The following is a 17,593-nucleotide window of genomic DNA, read 5'->3' on the forward strand; positions in this document are numbered from 1 at the left end:
AAAACATAAAACAAGAAGACAGGCAATATTCTGTTGCAAATAAATGGAAATTGGGGCATTTTTTTTTGTATAAATCTAAAGTAGCAGGAGGAAAATACAAATGCGTTCTCACCACTGGAAGTCCACGTAGGGTAGCAGAGGTGCTACAGTAATTTAGCATGATGGCCTGTGGCTTGCATGCCCTTTTGCTGGCACAATGAGCAAAGTTTGGGGAACCCGATCTTGGCACCACGGAGCAGGGGCTGAGGCAGCCCAGGGTCTGCACTGAGCAGGGCTCAGGAGAGCAGCCGCCACTGCAGCTCATGTCAGCTCGTCCCGCGAGCACCTGGAGGATTTGGTGCTAAATGAGATGGGAGGAGAAAAACAAGGCCAGCTGTAGACATAAGAACTTTAAGAGCATCAGTGCTTGCTTCCAGCTAATCTCTCCTGATGACTCCTGTAAGCAGGCGAGGCTGGTCGGTGCTGTTAATTATTCAAAGCCCCGCACCAGTTTCATAGTTGAGTGGTGTAAGAGGATGTGTAGTGTCCCCATTTCTCAGTCTGTCTGGGGGGAAGACACGAAGCACGGCTTCTCCTGCTATCCCTGCCTGCCATCCCGCTTTACAGGTGGGAAATGTGAGCTAGAGAGAGGCTGCAGCCATCCCCATCCCTTGGCCATCTGGCACTGTGAAACCTCACCTGTCTCCGTAGGGCCTGATGAGCTGAGCGCAGGGAAGGCGTCATGAGAGCCATCCTGCATCTTAATGTAATGAGTGTGCTGCTTTGAGGTACTGTGTCCTATACCCCTACATGCAGAATAATCCAAAAGATATCCAAAATATATGATGTCTCTGTTGTTAATGCTTCATCATGGGAGGAAGGGGAGGGAAGGGCACGTGCTTCAAGGTTTACATTACGTCCACAATGTCCTCTGGCAGTACAAGCAGCACACTTTCAGGATTATGCATGGTTTCTCTATTAATTGTTTGCATTAAGATGTAGAGAGGAAAAGGGGTGGCAGTGGAGTCATGTGCGGCATTAGAAACGTATTCCTTATGTTGTTTGCTGTCCCAACGAGGCTGCGAAGGCATTTTAGTACATCTTACTGTATGATGTAAATCAGCTGGAGAGAAATAGAAAAAAAAATTCATAGCCAAAATAAAAAATCAATTGCAATAGGCTCTCTTGGATCTGTACTGGAAACGAGTACCAATGCAACATTGATATTTGAAATAGATGCCTTATCTACGCATAGCCAATGTATATGCCATTATAGCTTCTTTTAATTCCGTTAGAGAAGATAACATATATATTTCCTTATAACTTTTGGAAGTGCTGATTGACTTTTTTGTGAAATCGAGTTTCTGTTTGGAGTCTAGATCGCATGCAGACAGACAGTTCCTTTAGCTTGGAGATGGGAAATGAAAGCGCTCGACTTGTGTTGCACTTGGAGGTGACTTCCCTGTTAGCTTCTTTTGGTCCTCTGGTGTTGTGGGGGTAGAGGTACCCAGACTATTGCTGAGGTGATTAGCAGCCTTCCGAAGGGGAAAATTAACGGTGCATAAAATAATTGTGTGTAAAATAGCATCTGCAGTGCTCAGTGTGATGTGTTTGGTTGCCACTGACCACAGTGTGGCTATTTCCAGAAGAAGTCAGGGTGCACAGGTGCCTAAAAATCTACAGGCGCTGGCATGTACCATCCTCCAGAGAGGCTGGGAAACATTTTCTTATTTAAATGAGGGCCACGTTCAGCCTTAAAGTCAAGCATATTCTTAAGCGCGTATATGAGCTGGGGGCCAAAGAACACAGCGTATTAAGATACCACAGATCACTGCAAATTATGTAGGGGCTATATAGTATAATTCAATTTAGTAAAGAAAAAAAGAAAGTCCTTTAATCCCCCCCTTCAAACCTCTTTATTTATTAATGACCTAGAAAGATGTGACATTATAAAGACGTGAACCAATTTGCCCTGGATGCCATCCAGCACACCCAGAACTGGTGTTGCTCTGTAATAGCCCCTTTTTCTGAAGGAAACACTAAGTTCCAGGCCCACCCCAAGCTGGTGAGTGCTGGAGTTGGGGGGTGCAGGGCCTGCAGAAGGGGAGGGTGGAGAGAGGCTATGCTTAATCCCCAGTAGATTTAGCCTTTTGGTGAGTAAGATGGATTTCTGATGTTGGCCTCCATGCCATTCATAGCAGTGTTCCCAGTAGTAAATTTGTGCCTGCACTAAAAATCCCCCTCTCATGCCCCCACTTCCTTGCCAAAACTAAGCTCAACTAAAATAAATCATATTTTAGGAAGCTAATTGTGCAGCCAAATAGCAGAAAGGTATTGAAAAACTGTTGTGTGCCTAACATTAAATGAATTTACATTGGCAATAAGGAACACGCATAGCAAAAATAAATACAGGAACATGGCAAAAGTGTAAGCAGTGGAATTTAAACAAAAAAATGTATGTAATGCCAAGCATTGGGAATGGTATTCAGACTTATTGCAGAACTAATATTCCACACATCCACTGCACACAGTGCAGTGTTTTTTTTTTACAGTTAAAATACATTCTGAATGAAATTTTCTCTTTTATCAGTTTAATGTATTTCTTGGAAAACTGAAGCATGTCAGGATATACATTTTTTCCCTTCTCTTAAAGTGTGTTACAAAAAGTCTGCATAGGTCCCCTCACCAACCTGTGGGCGATATATTAAGAAAAGAGGGGAAAACAGTGGCACAGGCTGCCCAGTAGTGGAGTCACTGTCCCTGGAGGTGTTCTAGAACCATGGAGATATGGCACTAAGGAACATGGTCAGTGGGCATGGCAGGGGTGGGTTGGCATTGGGGATCTTAGAACTCTTTTCCAACCTTTATGATTCTATGAAAAAAAAAAAAGGGAAGAAAAAAACCCAAACAACTTTTGGAGAAGATTTAAGAAGTTTCCTGATGGATCAGCATCCTTGAGATTAAACATTCCCATATGTGGGTTGACATTTGAAAATGTAAGTCTTACGAAAGATAAGATGGAAATTAAGAGAAATGCAACCTGAAATATTTGGAAGCATGACTTCCTGGTTGCATGGTAGTTGGTAGAACTTTCAGGGGAAAGATGCATGTGGTACAGGGCACTCGTTTGCCTAAAAGTTTCCTCCTGACACCTAATGTTTAGATGTTGTGTTGAGAGACATGGTTTAGTGGGGTTATTGGTGGTAGGTGGACGGTTGGGCTGGATGAGACAAGAGGGGCCTCAATCCAAACCCCGATCTACCTGCCTCTCCCTGGGTACGTGTCAGCACGAATCTCCAAATGTACTTTCTTTCCCTCAGAAGGTGTTGCTGTGTGCTGTGTCCTATGATGGCTTGCTCATATGCTGAGCTGGAAGTCTGCTTGGCACCATTCCTCAGTCTATCCATGTTGCAGTGCAATCGTAGTGTCATGGGGTGGCTTGGGTTGAAAGAGACCATAAAGATCGTGTAGTTCCAACATCTTGCCATGGGCTGGGTGCCTCCTACGAGATCAGGCTGTCCGTGGCCCCATCCAGCCTGGCCTTGAGCACCTCCAGGAATGGGGCAATGCCATGAATGCAACGGCAAATGTTCCTACCAAGGACTGCACCTCTGCTCCACCATCACTACTGTGCCCTGTGTGCCTGTGCCTCTTGCTTTTTGGTCACACTGTACTTTGTTTCAAGATGTTTTGCAGCGTGTTGCCTTCGCCTCCTCGCCTCCCTCCGTTTCCGTGCTGGATGAGTTTGCATTGTGTGGTGTTTTCCTCCTCATTTATTGCAAACAAATCTGGTCTCTGCCATTTGTTTACTCTTATACTCTGTCTTTATGCCTTGGTATGCATTTTTAATTAGATGCGCTTCAGTTCTTTCGCTGCTTGTTAACACTTTCGGATGGAAAGTGCGGTCCCCACCAGCTCTGCTAGTATTCTCTGTGTGGAGGAAATGCAGATTTGTTTCTCCTGCCCCTGATTATCATCCAATACCAAGACTCAGGCCTCAGCCAGCCTGTCTGCCAGGTCCCTGTGTTCCTATTGGGGATGTTAAGATGGTTGCCCCTCCACAGCCAGTGTAATTTGAGGGCACTTTATTCCAGAATACTCTGCGTACAGGAAAAGAATGTTTGGGACTGTTTTCAGGCCTCCAGTGTGGATGTGTGACATAGAGAAGTCCTGGGCAAAGCCTGCAGTGTGTGCAAATCAGCTACATGCTGTCCCAAGCCCTTCTGCACACAGAGATCAGGAGCATCACCAGGACATTGGCCACAAAATAAATGGAGGATGGATGAGCCTGGTTAAGGATACTGCAGCCACAAGCACGTGGCAGCATTCACAAAAAGGCATCTTTCTTGAGTGCCACTGTTGTTAAAGCATCATTTCTTTTTCTTTTAGATAGTGTGAGCCCATTTAAGCTTGTACCATTTTGTTGTGCTTCTGTGTCTGAATCATGCCAAGGGCAAGGGCCTTCACCCTTCTTAGTGCTCTCCTAGACCACCAGCTTTCTGGAGATGGTGTGGGAACTGAGATGGGAAATCTTGACCCCACTCCACTCTTCCCTTCCAGTTTGCCTGCCCTGTTGAAGCACTCGCTCGCCCCTCTGTTTTGCCAGAATGTGTGTGTTCTCCAGGATTTAAGCTCCTGAGAGGGATGGCAGGACTGAAAAGAGGTGAAAATGTCTCTTCCCATCTCTGAGAGTGTTCCCTGACCCCACTCTCTGACTGGGGGCGAGGTTGCCAGAGGTCAATATCCACTTCAGTGTGTGGAGAGATCAATATCTGCTGAAGCCAGTGCCCAAGCTTGCTTCCTCTTCCTCGCCAGCACTATATTTTACAGAGACCAGCCAAGAAATGTTTCTCCTCCCTTCTAAGAAGAAGAAGGGGGAAGGGGAAAAAAAAAAAAAAAGAGGGGAAAAAAAAAAAAGTCTTGTCTCCACACTTACTCCCCCCAGGAGGGCATTGCATTTAGCCTCTGCTCTGCTTTTTGTTACCCATTTGCACGGCACAGTGTTTGCTTTGGCCGGTGGGACAGTGCTGGCTCCTTGGCCAGGGGTGGGGTTCTGCCGGTACCCAGCGGTGTGCAGAATAGGGATGTTCAGCCCTCAGCCCTAGGTGGTTTGGGGATGCTGGGATGCAGAGGATATCGCAGATAGTGGGGTTTCAGGGTGGGAGCACTGTTGGTGGTGGGAGCAAAGTGCTCAGTTCTGAGCCTGTGAAAAGAAGTCACTCCATGGAGCAGCATTGTGTTGGCAGGAAGATGAACTGTGCGAGCTAATAGGTCTTTTCCACTCTAATTTCTATTTGAAAATGATGTTTTGTTCCTGTTCTCCAACTCAGCACCAACCGGTCCTTCTGTCACACATCAGATCTTTCTTTCTTTTCTGCCATTTTCTTCACGGAGAAGGCTTTAAAGCAAACAAACACCAAACTATGAGAAATGGAGGGAAGATATGGACTGGCTCACTCGTTAGTGCCGGAATGTGGAAACTATGAAGACTTCTTTTTTTATTACCAATGCTGGAAAGCACAGTTACTGAGTGGGCTGGAATACAAGTTATGCTACATGCAGTAGTTAAAAAAACCTGCAAAAATGGGTGTAACCTGTGGCTGTGGTACAACTGGCCTTTCAGCCCCCACTTGAGATCTGTCCATCCCAGGGGGAAACTGTGGTTTGGAAGAACAGCGTACATTTAATTTCACTCGGAGAACTTATTGGAGTTGGCACTTCAAGAAAGACTCTGAAGTATATTTTTTGTCATGATTAGTGGCCCCCTCACCACTGCGTTTGATTGTGTTGGAAGCAGAAAAGTGAAATTCTTATAAAATGATGATTTACAATCCCTGATTATCCAGGTAGGGTGCGCGGATTGCGCCAGCGTGGTAATGGGACTCCAATCTCATCCTCGCTCGTTGCTGTGAGAAAATAAAACCGAGATGTAAAAAAGCTGAAAACACATCCTCTGATTGCTCGGGGAATTTTCTTAGTCATACGTTATCTTTCCTAGTAGTTTAAGTTATTTTGTCTCCACTAAAACCCAAAGCAAAACATTGCCCTGACACTTTCCCCTTGATTTCTGATCTGCGGCAGCCAAATTTATTTTTATCTCGTGTCGTCTTTTCCCCTATGGTTATGCAAATCCTCGGAATAAGGGGCAAGGGGAAAAGCTAATTTTAAAGCTGGTAAATTCCAGTGGGAGATTTCTTCAGTCGCTCCGAGCGGGACTATCCTGGGTGCTGCTGAAGAGCTGTGGCTACCTCCAAATAACACAGGGGTAGGTGCCAAGTGGGGAGGCTGAATATTTTCCTTGTAGACACATAGCTTTGCCCACAGGACCGAAGTCTCTTGCCTTAATGCTCCATTAAGCTTCTCTGGAAGTACAGAGCTGACTTAGGAGGCACGCACTGGTGAAAAGCATCTCCGTGCAATCAGCTGCTGAGTAAAACCTCTCCATGGAAGGGTTTGGCAGTGGGCGAAGGTGGGGCTCATCAGAAGTATCTTCGGGAAAATACGGTGCATTGGCACCTCATTGCTTGTTCCAGCAAACTTTCTCTGTTTTGGTTAGCACGTTCTATATTTTTACATACTTTTAGTCTTTCTCATTCCTACTTTTTTTTTTTTTTTTTTTTGCGCCCTGGCCAGAGAATTTGTTTTGAAATAATAAATTCCATTTTCTTCTATGTTTCTCTATCTTTTTCCCCTTAATACAAGCTTTACTCAAATCTGTTTAATTCTACGTTTAAATCTAATGTAGAGTGCGAGATTCTCTGTGCATTTCCAGGCTGAAAATCCAGGAGGGTTCACACTGGGATCTGCTTTGTGAGAAAACACAAGTGTGTATGCAAGTGTTGGAGGTGTGAAGTTTAGTTTTACTGAAAAATACTGGAGGTAATCACAGTATATGGCAAGCATAAAAGCTTCCTACCAGCACTGTGCTCTTGTTCAGAGTGCTGGGTTAGTTGATGCAATTTGTGGTCAATGTCTGGAATCACAAGTGGATCCTCTTTGCTCCCCCTTTGAGTGCCATTGCAGTACTCATTACGGAAGCAAATTAACCAGGGTCAGGAATCTGCTGTGGGGCTGAAGTTTCTGTATCCAGCAAAACTCATGAGCCCCTCCTGGCGTGATGTGTCAGGGGGATGTGTGCATATGTTTAAATGCTGTGTGGGCTGGGAAGAGTTTAAATACCCATGGAGGCCTTTCTCTGTTCTGGGGAAGGGAAGATGAGGATGTGAATATTGATGGAAATAATTTAGATGCAAGGTCCCAGGTTTGGAAAATTTGGCCCATAAAATGCATGCACTAGGGGTGCTTGTGGTTGCATAAGATAACAAAATGCACAAGTCATTTGGATTAATCTCTCGAGTTACTGCAGGGGCATATTGTGTTCACGTTCATGTAGCCTGATTAAGCTGCGTATGAATTTACGTCCCAGCCTTGCAACCTAATAAACCTATATGGTTTAAAATGCACGGCAGGGGCTTTGTGCGTAAATTCTGCTCTCACGAAGCATCATGCACACGTCTGACTCTTCTTAGAAAGAGCCGAGCGCGTCCCATTCCATCTGCAAATGAGTGTCTGAGTGCCAAAATAAGTAGGATAAATAATTTGCTTCAAATATGTGTTTGGGAGCTTTCAACCTAGATGCTGTCTTCCAAACGCTCGGCTCTTCATTTGCAAATTCTCCGGTTCGTTCCAACTTTTGGACTCCATTTGATCTGGCTGGAAATGAGAGCACATCAGGCCTCGTACGTAATCAGAAAATGTCGTGTGAAAACGAAGACTGCTGGGAGTAGCATCTTTGTGGGATTCCAGCTGAACCAAACTCGTTCGGTGCTGCTCCAGCCCTGAGCAAACCAGCCTCGTGTTTGCATGTGCAGCCTGGGCTGCTCCTGAGAGCGGCTCCGGGAAAGAGTTAAGCCTGTTCTCCTCTCCTAGTTGGCAGAAAGTTTGCAGTTTAAAATTACATACTGACTCTGGTGTAGAGACACAAGAAATTATAGAGCAGACACTGTCCAGGACAACGTATAATTTAAAATGTACTAAAGAATGTATACCACATGGCAAAGTAAGTGAAGTGCTTCTTCAAATATAAGTGTTTTGCATAGAAAGGCTGTAATTATCCACTCCTAGGGAAATGTTTGCATTCATTCTAAATCAATATTTACTATTCATCTCTTGTGCTCAACAAAACAAGGATTTAACATTTTTTTGTTTTAATGAGGTACTAAGACTACAATAATGCTACAATGTAATTGTCTTGATACAAAATATTGCTAAATTGTGTTGCTATTTCGGGAGCGAGCAGTTTTTAAAAGGAGGGGGTATCCCTGTTTGTGCGATGTTCCTGCAGTAACACAATCCAAGCTCAGCCAAGCAGGGCGGCTCACCACTTCCAAAGCGGAGTTAAGCCGCCTCTCTGTTAAGGCCCTTAACTGGGATCATTCGGGTGAGTCCTCTGTCTCCCCCCGAAAACATCAGCCTCTTTATAATGATTCCTTTTCAGCTGGCGTTTCGACAACAAGCAGAAGAATGCCATTTCTGTTTTGGGTTTAAGGTTGTTTTCTCTCCCCCAGCATCCTTCAGCGAGGCAGCGAGAGCTGAGCGGGTGGTAATTGGGCTGCAGCCATCCCTGCACGCTGCTCCGAACCTGTTGGTGCAAATGGGGTTGCCTGAACTTCACCCTCCGGGAAAAATTTGGGGATGTTTTGCAGAGCAGTGCCACAGCTCTGTCCCTTACCATTTCCAAGGGGCTAATTGATGTTTAATAACCAGTGCGTTTCCTAGAGATTGCACAGTGTTGAAGTGGCCCTAAAATTGCACAAGGGCAGGCAGTCCTTCCTGCAGCAGGATCCTGGTGAAGCAAGAGCATCTGAGAAGGGGCAGAGCTTTTGGAGGAGCACGGCTTTTAATCACAGCTTGCGTCTCGGCTGTACTGTGGTTAAGAGGATGCCCTTGCACCAAGCTCTTTCTCCTTGAATTTACCTGACGTGTCTTAAGAGAGGTATCTCTCTGACCACTCTCACTTCAGAAAAGAGGAACCACACCCCACGAGCATGTACTTCTGGCACTGATCTGGCTCCATGTGAATCAAATCAGATAACTGGAAACACTTTGTTTGGAAAAGCCTTTAAAATCTTGTTTTTTTTTTTTTTTTTAAAAAAAAACCCTTTACTTTTTATGCTTACCCACCAGGCTCTGCCCTCCCTTTACTAACCCTGAATGCTTCCACTTCCTCTGCTGGAATTCGTGGTACAAATGTGAGCTCTTGAGTGAATTTCATTCTTCTGTTCAAGAAGATAGCTCTGTTTTTTTTTTGTTTCTTGCAAAAAAAAAATCTGAAGCCATTCTTCCAAAAAAAATCATGCACATAAATAAGGTGAATAGCCCTGAGAGAAGAGCGCTCTCATTCTCTAGCAAACATTATTGAAGCTGGTGTTTTAATTCTCCAGATATCTCTTGGTGTACAGGGTAACAAAAGGCTGTGTAGTCCCTAATCATTCAGCTGCGATCCAGGGAAAAGCAGGAGGTTAAGAGCAAGTTCCTAAAGTCTGTAAAATCAATGGGACGCTAGAAAGGGAACTGAAGTGTACCAGAAGGGACCTCTTGAGGGTCATTAAAAAAAAAAGCAGAAACTGATTATGAACAGAGCTTTTACCCGAAGAACTGGAGGGGGCCAGCAAAACCATTCTGCTGCACTCCAGTTAAATGTCTAATAGTGGTGACATTTTCTACACAGCCCATAAAGGATAATGAGGATGGCTTTGATAGCTTTCAAGAAAGTTGTTCTTGTCAGTGTTCACAAAAACATGATCTGAGCATGCAGTCAGAGCATGCGGGTTGAGGTGATTGTACGTAGACTGTGAAAGAGAAGATGGCAACCCAATATTGGGTCTTCCACCTCTGTAACATGCCCTATCTATTATAGGGGAGAAAAAATTATGTCAACCTAAAAATGCAATGGAAATGGCAACAGTGACAAAGCTCGGTGTTGTGCTTAGCCAATGTGCCACCTCACCTTGGTGTGATGGTTATGTACAGAGAGGTAGCTATGTTGGGTGATCTCACAAACATCAGCTTAGATTCTCTCTCACTCCAAAGTAAATGAGAAATAAATTTTGATCTAAAGCTTATCGAAATCTATCATCATCAGCAAAGTTTGTATCAGCACCTAATAACTTTCTGCTCATTTTCTGTGCTGGGAAAGCAACCTCCTGAAAGTCTATCCCATGGCGTGTTTGTGCTCTTTCTGTTTCTGATCATGATCCTCTGTGAGATTTTGGGTGAATCATTGTTTTACTGTGATTTATTTTACAAAAAACCAGTAAAATTAGGGTAAACTTGCATATATTACTGGAATGCTCTAAAAACATATTTGCTAAAAAATGTTTGAAATGTCAGTGGGATGGTGCTTTAGAAGTTCAGGGTGATATTGATCATCTTAAAAACTAAGTAGGTGGTTTATCTTTGTTTTCGGTCTACAGGGAAGACGTGTTGGAAAGATTAACAGAAACATTTAGAGTAAAAATCGACCTTGAGTTCTTTGTAGTTCAAAAGAAACAAACCTTTTCTGTAGAAGAAGATGTTTACAGGGATGAACTGCATGTGAGTCTGTCTACCAGTGGTAAAGCTGAATTGTGAAACTTTTGTGTCACTGCTCTGTGATTCCAGCTATCTTCAATTAAGAGAAAAAAAATTCAGGAAATTCAGGTGGAAGGAATGCATGGAAATTGAAGTCAAAGAAAATATTCGTCGTGGCCTTGGCAAAGTGAATTTTCTAAGCTGAAGTAGCTTTTGAGCAATTAGCATCTGCTGAGTGAAATAACCGAGTGACACGCAGCCCCAGATGGAGGGCTTGAACAGCCAGTGGCCATCTGGATTTTGGTCTTTGTACAGAGTACGCTCTGTTCTGGCTCTCACCTGGCCTGTGGGCAGCCCTCCATCTGCCTCCCCTGCCACCATCAGCCTTGAGTCATGGTGGAGAGACCTGTGGGGATGGCCCCTCTACCCAGCTCAGCTCCAAAGATTCTTGAATTCCCCAGAGAGGTTATCACCGATGACTTTGACCTTTGAGTTGTTGCCTTGACCCACTTATCCAAAAGGAGGAAAACTTACTGGGATAAGATCCACCTTTGAGCCATAAGGGTCTTGTTACACAATGGTTTCCAATGAAACATATGGCGTGGGAGTCTTGGCATCTGAAATGCCAAGAAAATCAGATCTTAAAGAGAGAATTTTGTCAACAGGCTTTCATATATACTTTTTAAATACAATTGTTTTCCTTAGAAGTGGTAAAAGATATCAGGCCCAACCACAGAGACAGTTCACTGACAAAGTCCACTTTTTAAAGTGAAACTCTAGTTTGTTAAATTCAGTGAATAAAAATCATCTGACAAAGAGTTTCTGACTACCGTGTATCTAAAAATGAGCCAGCCTCATTTAGTCTATTTAAAAATTGTGTATTCATACTGCTTGTATGCCAAGTTCAGCATGATGGAAATGAAAATGGTTGAGGTATAAACCCTTGGAAAACAGGGTTTATAATGGAAACAGTAATTGACTTCTAACTACCGCATCAAAAATACAATACTATAATACAAAGCCTAGCTCTTGGGATCTCAGCTCCACTTCTAACCTCAGGTTGGCAGAAGAACACCTCACCACAAAGCTAACTAATGTTTATAGCTTGTTTTTTTTCTCTTGCAAAAGGAACATGGCAAGTGAAGAAAATTTATAGGAACAAAGCAAAGTTGGCCAACAGTTCAAATGTTCTGTCTTGTAAGTAACAACATTCTTCTTCCCTGGGTGAATGCTGTATTTTGGCTGATAATTTTAATCATGAAACTTGAATCAGAACTGAGCCTTACTCTCAGCTTTAGAAATAGTTTGACTGTTCCTCCAACCTTCACACACTTGGTTATCCCAAAAGGAGAAGATAGAAAAGATGAAATTCTTCACAGCTGTTGTTTTTTCCCTTCCCTGTACGACCATGAATAGCAAAACAGGGAGGAGAGGAGAGATGGCTCTGGGAATGGAACAAAGTAGATTTATTGATCTTATTAATGATGCTTACCAAAGATTGTCATCCTTGCTTAGACTGAGCTCAGGTGCCGTTTTTGCTGCTAATTATGGTTGTCAAGACATCATGACATCTTGGATTAGAGTGAAAGTAGTGGTACTCATTCTCATTAGGGGCTGAAAACCATGGAGGATCAGGAATTTCAACAGGGGAACCAACACTCAGCTATGGTTGAGTGAGATAGACCCTTCTATGGATATGTGAAATAAAACTGAGTACTCTAGGATCTGTATGCATTTAAAAGAAGAAGAAGGAAAGAGAAATTCTTCTGAGATCATTGTGCCTGCAGTACTTCAAAAATTCTTGCTTCTTTATGTATTACTATTTCATTAAGTTCATATTTTCATAGGTAATGAAGAAAAGCAGAGAACGCAGAAGGAGCATGTTGTGTCCATAAATGACTTTAGTTCAGCTACAGATTAAGAAAAAAATTAATTTTATTTTCTTTAGGTATTGATGAAGATACACAGCCATACTCTCAGATTATGATGTACCTGCACCTTCATTTCTGTCAGTAGTACTTGCTGCACTCATCCAGCTGCAGAGAGACTCTCCTGGGGGAAAGATCATGCCCAAAGACCTCCATCCGATGCCAGGTGGGATGAATGATGTTGGGAGAGCTGTAGGTTAGCATCAACATCTGTTGTAGGCCTTCAGTTCCTTTTTAGATGCCTTTATATTTGTGAGCTATTCAAATCCAGGCTTCTCCAGATCCTACTCCTGCCACAATCCATATCCTTACAAAAGAAGTGGGTCTGCCGAAACAACAGAAAAATATTGTAATTTTTTATTCTTTCTGCCTTCAGCTTCTGAGTGTGTGGAAAACTCTCGCAGTACATGACTTGATGGGCAATAGTTGTGATGATGGTTGCAATGGTTGCAGTCGTACCAAATGCCTGTCCAAGCTGGGCGGCTCAAAATTCTGCTGGTGATCACTGTTACTGCACATATGTGTATTCAAGACCTATTTTTAGTCAAATTTCACGGCAAAGTGGGCACTTCTATTCTGTGGTATTGAACACATTTCATTGCAAGTGATTCTATTGATGTTAGTGCAAAGAAGATCTGGGACCGAACACAAAGATTTATTCTTAAATCTCTTTTTCCCAGAGCAAAGAAAACTTACCTTTACTGGCATCCATGCCTTTACTCAAATACAACTCCATTTGAAAATGATTGGGAAATTGCCAGTGCAAATACCAAATAAAGACTCCAAGAATTGGCCCTTTACGATGAGTGATTTATGATTTATACTTTGAACAGTACAAGCTATGCATTTCTATTCAGATTTTGAAAAACACGCCAGGAAAAAGCAACAATAGCTTAGTAAAAAATGTATACGGTCGTGGAGTGCCAGTACAGTCTTTGGCAAAGGATCAAGTAATGATAAGGCTTGACTCTATAGGGACATTAACATTTTTAAAGCAATCAATGTGAAATAAATCTGAGAATGTATGTTTAAATTATAAAAAATACAGCATGAATATGCATTTTGTAGCTAACAGCTCCCTGTTGTTTTGGGCACTTTTCCTGCTTTAGTACAATTTTTGAGGAGGAAAAACCTGACTGGAGCACAAGGTAATTTTCAAGTCCTATTTTAGGTTTTTTGCGATCATAGGTTTCCCTATTTTTCTTATCATTTTTCTGTGATTTGCTTTTTTAAGGGTATTATCTAGCTCAGCTTGGCACAGTTCAAGTGCACAACTGCAACCTTTTCCATGACCCAAAAGTCAGTGCCACTCTGTGGGCTGGCAGTTTGCAAATAAAATGTATCCTTAATGAAGTGTGGAAGCTCCCGTTCTTTTCCTTCCTCAGGAGACGTGCCTTAATCTCTGGCTCGCAGCCTTGTCAAATGCTGCAGTAAAGAACTGGCAAGCTCAGTGCTGCTAATGGATTGAAATCTCCACCAGGTTGTTCTTTTTTAATCTTTTTTTCCTCCTTTTTTTTTTTTTTCTTTTTTGCTCCTAAATACTGCAGCAACCACAGTAATACTCCAGTCCTCAGTCTTCTGTAATTTTTGGTTAGGGACTTCAGTGACAACTGAAGAACATGTAAGAGAAACGTATATTGTGCCACTAGAAAGTGTCAAGGATTTGGTTGCTTATGTAGGTCAATCATTAAGGGAAAAAATAAGATTAAAACCAGAGGCTGTTCTGTGTATTTGAAGTTCTTCCTGAAGATATAAAACTGTGGTGTTTATGCTTATAACTTGTGACAGGTTCTCTAAGTCATAGGCATTTCGTTTCTGCTATTGTAGAAGCTGAAAATGTTGGGATTTATTATTTTTTTCTTTTTGCCAGAAGGTAACCCCGTAAACTTGTGAATCACATCTAAATTGCTTGAAAATGATCAAGTACAATACTGGAAATTTTGACAGACTCTTGTGTTTGTTTTGTTTTGTTTTTTTGTTAGACTAATCTAGGGATTAGGGTAGTACTCCCTAATTCTGGCATAAACTGAAAAGCTCTGCATCTTTCAGATTTTGTGGTTTTTTTTTTCTTATCACAAAGATATGCTATGCAACCTCAGCTTGCCCTTTCTGTGAGCACTGCTTTTGTGCAGCTGAAAGACATCACTTAGCAGAATTTACCTGTTTGCAAAGTCATGCTGAGCCCAGACCGGCCTTGGGCAGGGTGCAAAGAGGGATGCACCATTTCAGCATGGTTCACAATAGCTTGTATTGCAACCTGTTGTTTTTCAGATTTGGCGAATTTTTACAATACATTTTGTTGCAACCCAAAATTTCTGAATTTTAAGCTCAGAAAAGGAAAAAAAAATAGGAGAGGCGGGAAAGCAATTATACACTCGTTCATGCTAGGGGCAGGAATTTGTAGTGTTACTTTGATTGCTGTTAACCTGGTTCTGTCAATACTGATAACTCCATGACGACCTGGGAGGAGGAAAATCCGTGTACTGATGGGTACTGAAAGAAATTCAGTGCTGAAATGTTATCAAGCAATGAACATGGAGATAGCATTGTTTATTCCATGTCATTGTGCTGTGGAATTGCTGGTAGGACGATGCTCATTTGAAAGACAGAGGCTCCTTGAGAGAAGACTGGCTGGCTTCATGGCAGGATGGATGGAGGGAAATGAAAAATGGGAGTTTTGTTCTGCTACCTTTGCTTAGATCTATGCCCCAGCACACTACCAGTGGGGAACTTGGTGCAGTTTATCCACTGTGTAGATGGGTATTTTTTGACAGAACTTTAGCAACTAGGTTCTTGCAGCAAGGAATTTTCTTGTCCTCTTCATGGTTTTATGCGTATTCCACAAGCACCTGCAAAATACGATCTCTTTATATAATAATTGTTGTTCTCAAAAGCTCTATACCTACAAAGGCAGGATCTTCACCTGGCGTAAATCAGGAAACGCTGGCTGAGAATCCGGCCAAGTACATTGCAAATATTTATTTTGTAAGCGAAGCCCGTGATTTTGCTAGATCAAAATGATTGTATGCTGCATTTAAAATAGTGTTATCTATTGAGGTCCTACGTACCTATGGGAGCTACTGAAATACTGGAAAATATAATCTTGAAATATTTCCACCAGCAAGGATGGTCTGATCTGCTGTGGAAGACCCCAGAGACTCATGCCTCATCATTTCTGTCCCTTAAAGTGTTATGTGAAGGAAGGTGTGTGAATGAACTCAGCACATCCAAGCAGTGTTGCACGTAGATTCCCTAGAACTGGCGTGTCATCTCTGCAGCTGCCCAGCTTGCAATTTCCTTAAAAACACTTCTGAGCTGCCTACTGAAAGCAGCAGTTTGCAGTATATGAGAGCAGTAGTAAGATTTAGGTTGGGGAAGCAGGATGTACAAATTGATGAAGTTGGGATGTGTTTTGTTGGTTCAGTGACTTTTCTAGAGGAAAATAATGAAAAAACATTTTTCTAAAGACTGAATTTTATATTAAAATGTGCATTCCTTGAATGATTTTAAAGAATAGCAAAAGATGCCTGAGTTCTCGGGAATAAAAGGAAATATGTTGAAGAGCTCAGAGGTTCAGACAGGATGAGTGGGAGCTTGAGTAGGAAGAGAAGTTCAATATGATTTGTTCAAGTTTTGCAAGGACTAAATAAATTAAATCTAACATGAGGTGAGAGGAAAGAAGGAGATGCTGGGCTGGGGCTGTAATGCTTTGCTGCTGGATTTTGGATGAATGAATTAGGATTTTCAAATGCTACATCTGGACCTTATACCACTGAAGGGTATCCTCGAGTACTTTTTCTCTCCTCTACCTGCACAGAGCCTGATTAGTGGTGAAGGCCCGCAGAGACCAAGAAAGGTATTAATGTAAGGCCTCCAGTTGTAAATCAATATCTGAAATAAATGGTTTTAAGCGTTCATTATGGAAACTTCATTCTGAGAATAATTATACGTCTAAAAGTGAAAGTGAGATTTAAGTCCTGTGTTGATCTGCAGAGATTTGGCAGGCAACGTACATACTTAATCAGTCACACTGTAGCTTCCATGCTTGCAGCTTGTTTGTTCTGAGAAATACAGCATATTCATTCATCGTGTTTATTCAAGTTAGGGCATCTGAGGAGTAATGACAACCTTATTTTGCAAAGTTATCTGCAGTGGTTTAAAGAAAGTACCTGCCAGTGTGAAAATCAGTAAATGTGATCATGGCTTGCTTGACAAGAGCTCAGCAGCTCAGTTTTCTGCTGTGTACAACACCAGAGTCTGACAGAGCAGCACATTCTCCCATGATTACCTTGTTCACAGCAAGTAGCATTTTTAACTTTGAACTCCTCCTTCGTGAGGAAGACTTGCTGATAAATTTCTGTTATGTTTGTCTCGCTAAGTAGCAGCATTCACTGCTGGAAATTTGGGCTGCATCAGAGCAGCACTAGAAATCACCGTGCTAGTTAGTACTAAACTATTTTAGGTGTTGTTTTCTTTCTCAAGAAAGAAAAGCAACATTTTATTATTATCTCAGCGTTTGCAGAGTAACAGATTTGCTTGATGACTTTGAGCTACATGCATCTATTTTCCTTACCGAAATGTCAATGATGTTACCTACAGCATACAGCTACTGACTGAGTAGTACATACACTGAGAGTGGCAATAGTTATTGTTTTTCTCAGTTCCTGTATAGGTTCCATTTCTCCTACACCACCTCCTTCTCAGAATTAAAAGAAGAAAGTAGAAATAACAAGAACAGTCTTGCTCTTTTTCTCCCTTCCAAGTAGGTAGGAGAAAATTGCTTGATTAGATTATAGGGTCTGTATATGTGTGTAAAGAATTTATTGTGGGAAATCTATATTAGTGCCAAAGCGATTAATGCTAATTAATGTTCCCAAGTTTAATAACAAAAGAATTAATAGTGAACAGCCACTTACTATAAAGTGTTTCCTTGACATTTCTTACTAAAAATAAAAATTCAGAGCATGCCGCATAGATGTTAGAGAAGAAGAAAAAGAAAGATTAGGTAAAGAAAACATTTCACTGTAATTTAAACCATCATTTGTCTGACAGCTTTTTATCTCCTGTCTGGAAGAAATAAACATATTAAATTTTTTATTAAAATAGTTAGGCTT

At 42.1% G+C, this 17,593-nt stretch overlaps 1 long non-coding RNA gene across 2 annotated transcripts in view; it reads left to right on the forward strand.

The window, feature by feature from the left end:
- The window catches only part of LOC110400131, a 75,892-nt gene that overhangs the window by 4,377 nt on the left and 53,922 nt on the right, over positions 1–17,593 (forward strand). The window lies entirely within an intron of this gene.

Source organism: Numida meleagris, chromosome 5 (assembly GCF_002078875.1).
Source record: "Numida meleagris isolate 19003 breed g44 Domestic line chromosome 5, NumMel1.0, whole genome shotgun sequence".
Classification (NCBI taxonomy): Eukaryota; Metazoa; Chordata; class Aves; order Galliformes; family Numididae; genus Numida; species Numida meleagris.